The sequence below is a fragment of the Dromaius novaehollandiae genome, chromosome 3 (assembly GCF_036370855.1).
Source record: "Dromaius novaehollandiae isolate bDroNov1 chromosome 3, bDroNov1.hap1, whole genome shotgun sequence".
NCBI lineage: Eukaryota > Metazoa > Chordata > Aves > Casuariiformes > Dromaiidae > Dromaius > Dromaius novaehollandiae.
In genome coordinates this window covers 105,697,130-105,710,813 of record NC_088100.1, presented here as the reverse complement: position 1 = coordinate 105,710,813, position 13,684 = coordinate 105,697,130, and the positions used below count along the sequence as shown (strand labels likewise).

At 34.2% G+C, this 13,684-nt stretch overlaps 1 protein-coding gene across 1 annotated transcript in view; it reads left to right on the top strand.

Annotated features, from left to right (window-relative positions):
* The window catches only part of GPATCH2 (G-patch domain containing 2), a 125,617-nt gene that overhangs the window by 21,927 nt on the left and 90,006 nt on the right, over positions 1-13,684 (top strand). The gene's annotated exons all lie outside the window — the stretch shown is intronic.

Here is a 13,684-nt window from a genome sequence, read left to right as displayed (position 1 = left end):
ATAATGAATTTTTAAGAGTTTGTTCATTGTAGGTGGAGAGTATGGAGAAGAGAGTGGACTTTTTAAGATAAAATGTACTCATTGTAGTGCAATCTACTCCTTTCTTATATGAATGCTATTTGGAAGAAGAGGGAAAAGTAGGACACTCTATCAGTGTGTAATGAACATATTCCAGCATGATAAATACTGCAGCATCAGTATTCTTTATTGTTTAGAATGTTGTTAATTTGTCTAAACAAAATAAGGTGCTGGTGAGAAATGAGAGATATTGCATGTGCAGAGAGTAGAAAAGAACAGCTAGAAATTTAACTCATTTTGAAGAGGGAGGGGTTTTTTTTTTAATAACTGAAGTCTCTGTCCGATAATTGCCATGCGGAGCTGAATAAGATGCTTTAAAACCTTGGCCTATGATCTCTGCTGTTAGTGGTCATGAATTAGATGAATGCTATCTAGTTCCTGGTTTCCTGTCTACCTATTTTTATTTTTGGTTCAGTGCTTGCTTGAGCATATCTGGGATTTGTAGCCCATTTTCTAGGCTTATTGCAATTTCACTCTGGTATTTTATAGGAGCTATTATAACTGATAGGTTAGCTTCATGGCATTGATGATACATGGCTTAACTACCCTAAAAACTGTCTTTTCCTCTAAATTGTAAAAAGGCGATCAAGTTTCAATTGATGAAGATAAACTGTGAATGTGTATATATAATAAAAAAAGAAATGTTTATTTTCTGCTATGTTTTCTGGGTTGTCCTTAGGAGCCTATTTTGCCTTCCAGTGATCATATCTCATATATGGTATCACGGTTCCTTTTGTGAGAAAAATGCAAGCTGATCTACTAAAGAATAATTCAGTTACCTCCAGTTATTAAATACATCATTTACATAGTGTCATGAAACAAGGTTGACATGTGAACACATCTCCTAAACCACTATGTTTAGGCAGGGGTGCACACGCAGAATGAATGTAGAGTTAGCCCATCACATGCAGAGTTCTCTGATCTTCTAACCTTCTTAATGACTATTTATGTTTATGAGCACATCTGCTGCATCCGTCTTTGAAAAGGTAGCTATATAAGAGCGCATGTGCTTGCATTATGATCAAGTTAACACTTTTTAAAGAAAATTTTTTTTAGATACTTCAGTGACACAGTCTTCTAATACCTGTGACGTCCGATAACACAGAACAAGAAGTAATTACTCCTATTAGATGGTGACAGTGAAGAGCAGCAAAAATGCTTTTAGATTCTTCCATCAATTAATATCCTGACAAATGAACACTGCAGATTCAACTCATTGAGCAGAGTAGTGATGGTGACCTACTTCTTTCATTTTTAACAGCAAGGAGTCTGATGTCGTTATCACTGCTTTTACACAGACTTTTAAGGGACACGAGGCAAAAAATAGTTTACTTCTAAGACATATTTCCTAAACATTCTATGCTGATGTATTCAGTCTGAGGATATGTATCTTGTACCCGGGGAATGTGAGCCTATAGTTAGCCCTTTACATACATACAGAATAAGTTTAAGAATCTTTTTTTTTTTTTTTTTGAAAAGATATTTTTGAAGGTTCAGAGCCATAGCAGCTAATAAAAAAGCCTTTAAATCATTACTAGTTTAGAGAAGGAAAAATGCATAGGTATGATAAGACTGTACTATATCATCTGTCTCTGTCTAAAAATGTTTAATGCCAAACCGTTTGGGTTTTTCCTGTCAGAGAACCAACAGGCTATGGGTGTGGTTGTTACTTGTTGTATACCAAAGAAATGGCTAACCTAGGCCACTGTTTCTAAAAGCGACGGGAGTTGAGAATCAGAGGAAGCATGCTGCTCTCTGTGGACCAGTTGGTGAATTTTAATCCGAAGTAGCCACACTTGGCGCTCAGATTCTGTCCAGATGCTCTTCTTGCATTTCACTAGGCTAGTTGCTTAGTTTGGACAAACTCTGTCTTTCTGTAATTAGTGTATTGCCTTTGAGTCGGAATACATTTTTTAATGATCTCACTTGCTTCCCGCTTGTCCAGTGTTGTAATAACCCAGCATGTGGCATTTTAAATTGGCAATGCAAATACTGTGAAAATCTCTGCTTAATCCAATGTGCAGGTTGAATGAGGCATTATAAGCAGGTAGTAAAAAGCTAAGCAAGGAAATGAAAAAATTTGTCATGGGATCGCTTTACATCCTTTGGATTGTCCAGCCTACTTGCTAAAGATAGGGGTTCCGTAAAAAAGTGCCTGTCTAAATAGTATTTGTCAGTCATATATATTGGCATACAACTGTAATGCTGGCATTTCATTTCTTGATTGCTTTGTTTTGTGGCAGCATCATTTATAACATACCTTTCTTTGAAAATAAATATAAGCACTTGTGGTTTTGCTATGCACTATGCTTTCCATTCCACCAATGTCATGTTTACGTTAGCGATTTTGTAATTTTGTCAGAAACACGATACGTGTACTTACCATACTAGTGCTACATATCAGCATGTAATAAAGTCTTTTAACAAGGTGTATTGCATGAAATCCTATTGTGTTTGGTTGAATTCAGCAGTTACATATGACCTGATTAACTATTTCCCCCAGACACATTTCTGTTATGTTGTATGTCATTTATCTCGTATCTCTGGCTTTTCCAAAAATTACTGGAGAAATTTTGATATTAGCAGACTAAAATGAGGAATCTAACAGTTTAGATATATTAGAAATGTGAATTCAACTTCTGTTTATTTCTATCATGTAAAATAGGTAAACTCTTTTCCTTCAATAATTAAGGACATGCTTTCTCAGATGGGTTCCTGGAGTGATTGCAGAGGCCCTAATAAAAGAAAATAAGCACTAAGTATAGTTACTGAAAATAGAACATGATTACTTTGGGTTATTTTAAATGTTTTGCTCAGCTTAGCACTCATTGACTAAACAATTTCACCGTTTTCTTTACAATTCTTCCATACAAATAAGTGAAAACGTAGGATTTAAAAATCAGTGTTGCTGTCTTTGTGTGGTTCTAGATGCAGTTCCTTTCCTGAGATGGAGACACATTCTAGAGTTTTGTCTAAGCACTCGGATATGTCATCTCTTCCTATGTTGATTTCCTATCTGGACTGGAATCTAGGAAGCTTTTTCACTGTGCTAAACTGCAAAAAGATACGCCCTACAAAAACTATGCTTTCTTTTGGCTGTCATTTTTTTTTTCCATCTCTCACTGTTGTCTGTCACAGATCTGGATTTCATGATACTGAAGAAAGCTTGTTTCAGATCTCGTGCTGTCAGGATTGATTTTTCTTTTAGCCCAGTTGTACTATTTAGCTTGACTATGTGTAGTTGTAATTATTCAAAAAGTACATATGGCATAAAAGCTACATTTGAGAGGCTGTTATTCTAAGGTCTCATGCCTGAATATTTCATCAGATCCTATGACTCTTTTTAAAGATCCTAAGATAACTTTTTTCTTTTAATCTGACATTTTCTGAGATAAGCTACTCTCCTCCTGATGTCCAGAGAAAAGATATATTGGGTACCCATGCTTATTGTTGACTGCTTTCAAAATGTAACATCAAATCAAATATTTCAGCCTATAAGTTCTCTCTAACTGAACAAACAGCCAAGCGTGTCTTTTTTCTTGTAAAAAATATTTTGAAAATTTAGTGAAGTGGCTTTAGAGAAGAAGCCTGTTTACAGATCTGAAGGAGTCTTTTCTTAAAGAGTAATCCGGACATTGCTTTTACAGTATCAAATGCAGCCTTTTTATGGATGTTCAGCAACTTTTGAGAAAACATCACCACTTCTCAAGTTTAAACTTGATTCAGTGTTATGGAGAATTCTTTCAGATTTAATGCAAGACCTACAGTCAGATAAACAGAATTCAGTGATAATTAGGTATATGAAATAGAATTTTTCTGTGCAGTTTTTACTTACTTTCTTCAGATAACAACTTTTGTCCCTTAGTGTGATAGACACTACTTCAAACTCTGTAGAAATTTGAGTGATATTAGTTGATGTCCAGCAGGATATCAGAGTGGAATCTGATAAGACTAAATGCTTGTTCAGTTCCAGACTTTCACTTGCCCAAGGTCATGAAGTTTAGGCCTCTGTCTGAGGATGATGTTCTGAAACCTTATACTGCTAATTTTAAGTGAGTAGGAAGGTGGAGTCTTTTCTTTATTTATAATATTTTTTACAATTTCCTGTCACCACAAATATTTTGAGCTCTTTTATTAAAAGCATTTTGTAGTGTGCTTTTCTTTAATTTTTATTTTTTTCTCTTGTTTGCAATTGTCTCGAACTTGTATCTGCTTAGGCAAAATGAACTGAGTATAGCAAAGATTTAAAGAACATGATTTAATTAATTCAGCACTTAGTTTTCCAACGCAGAGTGGAGGGATAAACTTTTTTTCATGGAGCAGGTGGTTTTCCACATTCATGTGCATTCTGCAGATATGATTTTCGGGGTCAGAAAGTTCAAGCTGATAGCATAGGGAGTGCTGCTTTGATGGCAGGATAGGCCCCACATTTGATTCTGTCAGTGTTCAGTAACTCTCGGCTAGAATTGTAAAATTATCCTCAGAAGTGAGTCAGATGGCTGATTTCTAATCTTCAGAACTTGATCAGGTTTGAAATTCCATTGTTTTCTCAAAAACAAAGATAAAAAGCTTCTGTCAGATTTCAAAACCCCAATTATAAACAATGTAGGTTTCAAAAATGGGATGTAAGTATTCGGGATGTTGCCTACTCCCGCATGATTTTCTTAAACCTCATGTATCTTTCATTTATTGGAAAACTGCTCACTATTCTTACACCTGCCATGTATTTCAAGATGTTCTTGTTTCCACAAATAAATTTTCAAGTTCATTTTTGCTGAAGATTTCATATACACTGACACAAGCCCAATATCATTTCTTTTACCTGCCATGGTTGAAAGCCTGACGGAAGAGTAAATGTTTCTTAGTGACTTTAATAACAGCTTAGCGCACTCACTCTCCCCCCCCCCCCCCCCCGCCCTCCCCAATCTCTTCTGGTTGTGTTGTTTCCATTGACATAATTTTTACCAATCAGCAATCTGATTTCTCAACAAATGGAGATCTTGTTGATTGCTAAGGTTAACTATAAGCCATTCTTCTAGTTATTTATAATCCATGTTTTAAGTCTCTATACCAAAGTTTGATTTGAGTAATAAAGATCTGAAACAACTGGTAGCCCAGTTTCTTCCTTCTTCACCGATTCCTGCCACAGGGCACAGATACATACATTAACAAAATTGATACGTCTCTAGCTGGCTTCTAGTAAATAAAAAAAACAAAAGGATCTAATAAAGTAATATTGTAGACTTGTTCCAAAAATTCTTGACAGACAAGCTCTTCAAGAGTGTTGTCTTCATTAATGATTGTCTGTCCTACCCTTACTACCAACACCACTCTAAATACTCTTTGTGCATCCAAAACATCCAGCAGCTAATTTCTTCTATTTTAGCTCAGACTGTGGTTGAGCTGTGATTATCCCATGGGCTTGAAAATACATCATCATTATAAATGACAAAGGGAGGATAACTTGTAAGGGTAAATAAAAAATGTTATGATATGTCACTTATCCTGTGAATTGGAGTGTAGATAGCCTTGAAACATGGCCTATGTTCATTCTTATACAATGTATGCCTATCAAGGAAAAAAAAAGTTTTAATGTATTGGCCAATCCATACTTAGTAAAGGGTAACAATTGTACTTTATCAACAAAACGTAGCACATGAAACATCAGTTAAGATAAAGATATCTCAAGTACAGCTAGTGAAACAGTCATTTATACAATAGAGAACTTGCAGTGGTCTTCCAAGTGTATTTCATCTGCCACAATGATCAAAACATTAATACTTTTTAAAAGCATTAAAGATCAACTTATTTCTGGCTAATGTAAATGTGGTGATGTAAATCTTTTCCTGGACTCTCCAAATACAGTGTCAAAAATGGCATCCTACTTCAGTAAGGTAATTGTCCTCTAGCATTAGTCTCAGAAATGCCAAATGTGCTGTTTGTATTTTTTTTGTTCATTTGTTTTTTAATGTATCTTGCAGTTTATTCATAGTGACAAGTGCTATGAACTGTTAGTCTGAGCAGTTTTCCTTGTAATTCACCTTAACCCAACAACTCAAATGATGGTCATCTAAAATTACACTTAAGTTTATTCTTAAACCGGGGCAAATAGCATAGTGACATGTGTCTCATTCTTCAGTCTGTGTCTGTTTTGAACAGATTAAATATAGTTCTTTCTATGTGCTCTCTGAAGGTAATCATGACTTCTTAAAACCTTTGGTTTCAAAATATGCAGCATCGTAATTATGCCTCTTGTTTTCTGCTGATTTCTACAAAGAAATCACACTTCCTTGTGTCTGGCTGCCTGATATGTTTCTTTTCTAGACATTTGGAATTTGCTTGCTTTGACTTCATAAGTCTTTATTGGTTTTGTGATGGTTTATGTTTTAATATAACTTTAATGGAAAGAATTTGTCTTTGGACGTAACATTTTTTTTTAAGTATCCTTTCTTCTAAAATATCACCCATTCTCTTCTCCCAGAAAATTCCTTCTAATTATAGCTCACAGCAGCATCTAGAAGAATTGACAGTAAATTAATGATATATCCAGTGTCAAGTTAGAAGTCATATTTTGTTGTATTGTGCTTAAAAATTGATTGATATGATAGAAGAAAGCTTTTGGGGGATGGAATGGGGGAGCTGATAACCTAACTTAAAATAGACAGAAAATCTCATGTGTGATAGGCAAGGAACACGTGCAGTTTTTGAGGTTTAGCTGATGAGCAGTAGCTCATTAATTTATGCTGTAGTAATTTCATAAACATTAACTCATGCTGGTGGTTTAAGCTAACACATTCACTGTGACATTTTTAACTAAGAGTTTGCACAACATCAGATACAGCTTCTTAACTGCCGAAATAGTTTCTTGATAACCATATGCTAAACCATAATAAGTCATTCACATGAGTAGTTTTCACACTCATTTACAGGAGTAGCTTTTCCATTCTGTAGGAAACATCCTCTTTTTATTTAGAAGAGGGAAGTGCAGGAGAATGAGTGCTACCGATACACACAGAGCAGCTTGAAAATAGGCAAACTGTTACTTCAGTTGCCTTTTGTATGGTTGTCATTCATAGGGAAACAACTTTCATACTGGCACTTCAGGTGTCTAATAGAAGTACCCTGCCAGTTAGCTTTCCAAGATCTAAAGCACTCTAGATTAAGCCTATTAATTGCCTTCTGAATTTATACTGTTCAGCATCTGGGGGAGATAGCTCTAAAATCAATATGTTTTCTATTCTTTAGCTCTGTTCTAGCTTGATTTTTATATACTGTAGATGAAAAGAATTCTCGTCTGATGGCAGTGTTCAATTTCCTTAGCAGGTCATCTGTTCGATCATTACTATAAAGCAAAGACTGGGAATTTTATGTAATTTTTCTTGATTTAAAACAAATGAAAATACAAATTGCAACTTGCATGTATTTTTTTATATATCTACAGTGTGAGTATATGTGGTTTTTACACTGAGTAGGAGGCAGCTCCAAGAACAAAGGAAAATTTATTTATAGATGGAAAGACCTATAAAAGACCTAAAGAAAAGGTAGATGTGAATTTTGTCTGAAAAATTAAGAAATTAAGTTGGAATGAACAAATAGATTTATTCTTCAAAGTGAACCAGAGAAGGGAAGTGATCTGGAATAAAAGTGGTCCAGGAGGGCATCAAAAATCCCCCAAAACCTACATTCATAATCTAAATTAGTTCTGCTCTCTGATTCACCCTGTACTCCCACAAACACTCGTATCAACAGAACTAGGAGAAGAGTCCAAGAACAGAACAAGTAATTAAGGATTTCACAGAGGCTGCTTAAACTGACATTGCCACAAAAAGAAATGTATATTAAAAAAAAAAAGCGCTAAATTCATGATCTGTCATGCTAGAGATGGAGTGTTTCAAGACTCATTTTCAGTATTTACAACATGAAATACTGTTCTAGAAAATGGTCTGGAAAAATCACGTGTTCGTTGCCATTTTGCTTCATGAAATAAGAAAATCAAGTTTACACATTGAGAGCATAGTTTGAGGAGGGAAGAAAGTACCCAAAATTTCTCAGGAACTGATTCTTAGGTCTTCTGATAGTTATACGGTGTTGATAGCAGGTAAACTTTAACTTTGCCTACACTTTAACTTTTATTTTAATACTAGTTATCCTTAATGTGTGGTCTGTTCTGAAATTCCAGTCTTTGACAACTTAATTCATGAGACTAACGGCTGAGATCCAGACAGTGATATTTTTAAGTAGTATTGCGAATATATGATGAGAAAACTATTGTCTCTCCCTCTCTCCTCCTCCCTCTCCAGATTATGTTAAATAATATGCCATCATATTATGGTAGGATATGCTGCGAAGGTTTTTAACTTATTTCATGTTCAGAAACTTTTTCTCTATTTCTTGGTCTATTAGAGGAGTAGAGAGGTGATCTTTGTCAAGGCCCATTGAGCAGTTATGTGCATTTCTGTGCATGTCACCTACCCCAGTGTTTTTCATCTATTGAAACTAAGCTATCTCAGTTCACCACAACTTCAGGATAGGGTTGAGGTGATATAAGGAATGCAGGTAGCAATTTGCTACTTTACTGCAAAGCAAAACAGAACCTATAGCGATACTGCATAGCAAATGATACTTTCTGACAAGTTATAAAACAAAGATTTAATCCATTTGTTGAACATACTAAAGTATTGGCCTGTTATTGAACGTAAATTACAATTCTAGAAATTATTTTACTTTTGTTCTTCCTACCTATTCAGCTGTATATGGTATTTTTCATGTATGCTTCCAACTTGTATGAATATTGGTGTTTATTCAAAAAGTCTGGATTCCGTTGGGTAATGCACTGTTTAACTGAAGGCAGAAAAGATCCTTTTCTTCACAGGATTATAAGCTTTGCTGAACATCGTATTTCTCTGAGATCTTCAGCTAGAAGGAGTTGCAGAAATGAATGCTTAAATACATTTATCCAATATCAGAGACTGCAAAAATAATCTTAAATGAATGATAATATGCAACCATAGAACGGAAAAGCCATTTCATGAAGATTCTCAGTAAATTAATAGTGCTCCAGGTTGTGAGGAAAATTCACAGGAAAATTCAAAGGTCCTGCATTTAGTGGTCTCTTGATTTTTTGGAATGAAAAAGACTATGTATGATATTAGTATTTTATCTTCATGTTTTTATATACTTAAACCATTTTTCCTATTAGTGAATTCCGTGTCATATATTAAAATAAACAGAGGACAATAAAAGTTTGTCAACGTCAGCACTTCCGACTGTGTTGGAATGGTTGAAGAAGCTACTGCTCCTTGCCTGTTGGTTACTGTCCCTTCAGCTAGCACACAGTAGCTGCTAGTGTTAATTTGTTACCAAGGGGAGTAAAAGGGACCTGCTTAATCCACAATAACTGATCACATGAGCCCTTCCAGTCCAACAGTCTCAACAGTTGTTCAAAATCTGTTCCACTCAGCCCTTTGCAGTTTGATTTGATGAATTAAGGACTTGCTTCTGATGATCTGATTTTTTTTTTTTGCATATGGTTTGTTCTTCCTCATTTCTATATTAACTATAGGTAGTCCCTCATTTGACAGGTGACTTTTAAAAAACGTATGTGCACACATGAGAATAGCTTTCTTATTCTCTTGTTTCTCAACACTGACTTGACACCTTTGCAGACTGTAGTTTTAAGGGTCAAGGAAGAACTTAGCCTCAGAAATTTTCAGAATTTGAAATTGTCTATTTATCTAGTCATTATCTTACTGTCCGCTGATGAGCAAACTCTGCTATGATTCTCTTGATAGAGGTGTGTATACGTTTTTTTAAACACTTGTAAAATTAATTTTAAAGAGCATTAGATAAAAATGTGTCCCATTCCCCTCTCCCTTATTTCCCTGTCCTCTTCCCCCCCCCCCCCCCCAACTAGGTTGCTTAGTTCTAAAAGCAGTCGTATACAAAGACTTGAATAGATGCAGTAGGCTGACAGTGCAGGGAAAAAATTATATAATTAAATTTGTTCTCTGTAAAATATAGCCAAACTGAAAAAAAACTTTTTGCTTTTGTTGTGTTAAGCTTTGAAAAAGAAAGCATATGTATAGTGGTTGATACTTTCTTGCCCTTCTGCTTCTTTTTTTTTAATCTGAGATCTAATCACTGATGTAGAATTTGAAAAAAATAAGACAATTTAAGACAATTTGCAGTGCCTAGAATAATTTTAAGAACCTCACCTGTTAGAAATTACCATTAGGCAGCTTTCCCATGCAGTGCAATGTGGCATTTATGAAAAGAAAAAAAAACTGACTGCAGAAAAAGTAAATTTTCTTTTTTTTAAAAAAAAAGCATTTCAGTGTTAAGCTGGGCATAAGTATTTTGACATATACTGAGACCTTTTGTTAGGGAGAACAGAACACTTCTCAGTAATCTGACAAAATATATCTATCTAATTATCAGATTGTATATAATAATTAAATACTAAAGTATTTACTAAAGTTTCCTTTGGAGTGATATCTTTATTAAATGAATTCCCCTATTTCAGTAATGTACATGCATATAGTCTTCATTTACATATTTTACTGTATTTTACCTTGTATTAAATATTACTAAAATGTGGAATATGTTTTAAAAATATTTGGGGGTTGATGGATTAGTACTCTTCAAAGGGAAACAAAACACTAAATATTTCTAATCCTGCATTATTTACCGCATGGATGGTTAAATGCTACTTTAAGCCTCATAAAATTAAAAGGGAGAAATCTGCCAACTGTAGCAGGAATTGGATTTAGGAAGAGTGGTACAGAGCCAAAATATTGCTACAGAATTAAATGTCAAAAATCTTCTTTAATAGTAGATATATAGTTCACAGTGCCTGGTTATGATTAATACATTTAATCTAAATCACTGAAAGTTGCTCTCTCCTTTTCCATAAAATACAATAGGACACAAATCAGTTTTACTGTAGGTGGATAACAATTGGAAAATAATGCATCTTCCCGCCCAATAAATTGTCAGTTATACCTTTTAACTAAAATCCATTCATCTTTCCAAAATTTATTACAATTTCTAATAATAAATCTTTTCAAATGTTTATTCATTTGCTTTTTGATACATTTGTGCCACTTTTGCTACGGTCTAATGTTTTTTCTTTTGATTCATTGTAAATTAGAAAATCTATTTTGATTCAATTTTCTAGTTAAGAAGTTAAAATCTATAACCCAGCCATTCTTTTCATAGTCTCCTTTGCACATTTTAATACCCTTGAACTTAAATACAATCCAGTAAATTCTGATCAGAAGGTGATTAAAAGACTTTTCACTGCAGCTTCTTGACTCAGGGCCAGATTCATAAAACAAGTACTTATGAAATTGTTAGCTGGTTTTCTTCTACACATCTCCCTGATTCAGAGGAAGATTGAAAGAATTATAGCAAATGAACAGATACGTAGGTTTTTGCCAGAGGTTTTTAATACAGACAGTCAAAATTGCCTCTTTGAATTAGAATCCAGCTGTGACCATACACAGTAAGATAGCAGAAGCCTTCCTTTGTTGTCCCTTTATAGCAGCAAGAAAATAACAGTATGCCTCTGTGATCTGCAGTACTATATGCTTCCACTTAGGTCCTGTTTCTGTAATTATTCGATGCTAACCTTTTACAGAGTGTGGTCATCTGCCTTTTCATTTTTTTTAAAAGTAACTTTTTTTAGAAGAAAATATTTTAAATTAATTTATCGTTGTGTTCTTCAGTGACTGATCTACTAATCTACATTGTGAAATTGTGTTCAGTGTTCAGCAGTTTTCTGCTCTCTACTTAATAAAACAGGGTTGAGAGGGATAGATTTAATTTTTTTTAAATCTACCAATAAGCATATTTCCTGTCCAGATCCAGTTATGCAATGTGATTAGTTTTCTGACAAGAGCTGTATATAAGAAGCTTAATCTGGTATGTAACTAGACAAAATTTCTTAATGCACAGATCTGTTTTGTTTGTAATATAAATGTCAATGTTGGCAGAACAGAGGGACAGGATTAGAAAATATTTCAAACTTAACTGCGAAGCAAATTACATTCATAATTTGAACTTGATCTACAGTATCACTTATTGGTAAATTTATGTAGTTGAAAGCATCTTGGGTGTTGAAATGATTGATTTCAGAGTTAAAGAGAAATCATTTGTATGGATGGATTAGAATTCATTAATTTTACTAATTACACAGTGACTAAAACAGATGTTTTCTTAGGCAAAGATCAGCTTTAATTACAGGTCTTACCTGCTCATCTAAAAATAGTGTCAAATATGTTCATGTCTGTCTCTTGAAAAGGTAATTTTTATATGGAAGTACAATTCTGTTATAGACTTGTTAAGCCTTACTTTAATTGTTTACAAATTCAAATCTAATATTTGAAGTATTTGTGGAAACATGTATGTTGTAATGCACATATTTATAGAATTTTCCAAGACCTTGTTGGGTAAGTATTGCACTTCTAAAGTTTCAAAATCAATCCTACCCATTTACTCTATTTCCAGTTGTAGTAGTGTGTTACAAACATACTCAAAAACCCTGAAACATGCAGCTTACAATTCAGTAAAAGATGAGTTTACAACAATTTTATAAACCTAGCTAGATCCCCTATTAGAACTCATGCTGAAGTATGTACTCTGTAGACCTACAGCCTATATGAGAAAGGCAGAATAAGCTACCACAGAATTAGAGGAAGAGTGCAACAGAGGTGTTGTGTCCTTTTTTTTTCCTTAAGCAAGTTGTTATAAATACGTTGTCTGTTTTAACTGCGTTAAATATGTATTTGTCACTGTCAAGGGGCATTTGAGATCACCTAACTAGTAGTAACAATCAGAAAGAGCCAGAAAGAAATTACCTTTGAAAGCAGCATTGCAAGCAACAGCCTGAGGATGCTTGATACTTAGAAAGAGTAAATCTGCTTTTGCCGCATTTCATGCTTGGAAGAAATACGTTAAGAGGAAGGAAGCTAACAAAGCATCAGTGATTATAAGTTGGTATAATAAATACTTAATGGAGTAAACTCAAAGATAGAAACAAAGATACAAGACTGTAAATGAACTCAGAGATCTAAAAATTGTAATACTAGAAAAAATTGATCCCAATTTTAAAATTTCATGTGAAATCTCTCTAATTTTACAACAGAAATTTTGCGGTACTTCATTATGCTATCTTGCTTAGATGTAATAGTTGCCAGTTCTTTTTTGTAATTTCAGATATAAATTGTATATTTTGAACGGAAAAGAGTTCTCACATCCTTTTTGTACAAATCTGTTTTCTTCAAAATAAGGAGATTGTTCTGATTGTTCTATACTGAGCACCATTTCTATTTAAAAAAATCCTTATTTTTTGAAATGTGTGTACAGTAAGACAACACAAAACACACTGCATTTAGAATGAAAAACCATAAGCAGAGTCAATATAATGCAGTGCTAGCAAATTCCGGTGGTTTTCCAGATGGATGGGTGGTGGGTTTTTTTGTGTTTTGGGGGGTTTGGATTGGGGGGGGGGGTTGTTTCTTTGTTTTTTAGAAAAGTGTATTCTAGGAAAAGTTAGGTTTTAGGCAAGGGGATTATTTAGCTTTTTTTGCTGGGGCTGGAGCTTTTG